This window comes from Cupressus sempervirens, chromosome 3 (assembly GCF_028749045.1).
Source record: "Cupressus sempervirens isolate cs-2001-9-10 chromosome 3, ASM2874904v1, whole genome shotgun sequence".
Lineage (NCBI taxonomy): Eukaryota > Viridiplantae > Streptophyta > Pinopsida > Cupressales > Cupressaceae > Cupressus > Cupressus sempervirens.
Genome location: NC_143120.1, coordinates 682,523,249 through 682,525,210, shown reverse-complemented (window position 1 = coordinate 682,525,210; position 1,962 = coordinate 682,523,249).

Here is a 1,962-nt window from a genome sequence, read left to right as displayed (position 1 = left end):
TTTTCCACATGCATTTTCTTAGGAAATCGAAGGCATTTTCAACGTCATGATATTGCTATCAGGATTTAACTATGTGATTTCGAGTCAAACTCATTGACCCATGTTTCATGAATCATAATTCAACATGAATCCATCTCTCATGAGAATAAATGGAACACTTAGCACTCATTTTCAACGTCCCCATATTTTTTCATATGCATCAATAATTGCATTCTAAAATACTAATCTTAAAGATACTCGTGTGAGAAGGCCTAGAGTTCAAATGTGCCTCTCTGCCATTTTGTTCGTATGGTGAAATCCACGCATCTTATCAAAGAAATCATATTTATTATGTAAGATTTAACATGCAGATAAAAGTATCACATGGATGTTAAAAATAAAATCTTTGACAACCTTCTCCTTTGAATTTTCTTGAGTTCATAATATATGAGAAGGTGTTAACAGATCCTCCCAAAATGGTAGTTATTCACTAATATTTATCATTATATGACTTCCATTTGATTTAGACAGTCATTTTCAAACATCATATATATTAAGGGAAAATTAGGTAAAAAAAAAGTCAATTTTTACTATTTAACACTTTTTACTTCTATTTGATTTAGGCAATCATTTTCAAACATCATATATACTAAGGGAAAATTAAGTTTAAAAAAAGTCAAATTTGACTATTTAACACTTTTAGTTTAGAAATGAAGTTTGATGTATGACTTATAAGCCATAAATCCTCAGATGTTTAACATTTATTTTGTGAAACCAAAATCTGAATGTTTCTAGAAGACCATCTCATGGATATGCCACAATATACAACTTTTAGAAACAATCAATTCATTGTTGAGATATGTTGTGTAGCTTGCTTCAATTTAGGATTGCAAATGTTGCACATTACCAAAAAAAAGAATCCAAGAAGATAAATCTTGATGAACACTTATTTATTACATGTTGTTAAAATTACTTAAGGGCCCATTTGGTTGCTAGAATACAACATGAATGTCATTGAAAATTAGAATATCTAGTTGTATTCTTTGTTTGGTGGGAAGAATGAGAATAGGGAATAGGAATACGTATTCCTATTTTAGCCTCAAAATGAGCATAGATCCATTCCCAAAATACCTACTATTGTAATGGAGAATAGGAATACTTCTTTCTTGGGCAAGCCATTCCCTCCTGCTTCTCATCTTGCATCTAGGGTTGGTCCAACTATAGATATGTCTTCGTTCCACCTCTCAAGGATGAGCTCCATCCCATGACCCCCACACATAGTAGTGGTGCTCTTTCCTAGTCTAGGCCATGTCAATCCTCTCATGCACTTTGCCAATCTCCTAGCCACCAGAGGATTCTTCGTCACTTTTATCAACACAAACTGGATGGAACAAAAAATCTTCAAAATGCCCAATGATTTTGCACCCATTTCTAATGAGTTGCACCAAGAAGGCCTTCAGATTCACTTTGTCATTGTTCTTGATGGCTTCCCTCATGACCATGGATGAGTACAAGTGATAAACAAGTATTTTTAGAATGAAAAAATTAGGCCCCGACATGGTGCAACTCTTGCAAAGTGCCACCAACAAAGCCTTGTCGATCACTTGTATTGTTAGCTCTTTCTTCATATCTTACACCCACCACACACCCACATTTCTAGTCATGCCTCAGACCATATTCTAGACTTATTGTGCCTCTTCTGCCATCGCCATCACCCTTGCCAAGTCTTAGATGCTCATGGAGAAGTGATATATTCCAATTAATGATGAGTGCAACTATGAATACCATTTTATTTCTAACAAATTGATGGTTTTGGGGATGAGCTTCTCTGTTTATTAGTAGTGTTGTGTTTGTGGAGGACAACTATCTTCCTTTTCTATGGGTGGTACACCTTGACATAGCTCAAGGAAAGGCGACGATGTTGCTTAAGGGATTTATAGAATGAATAGGGGATCACAAAAGAATTGTGTAGTGGGCACCTCA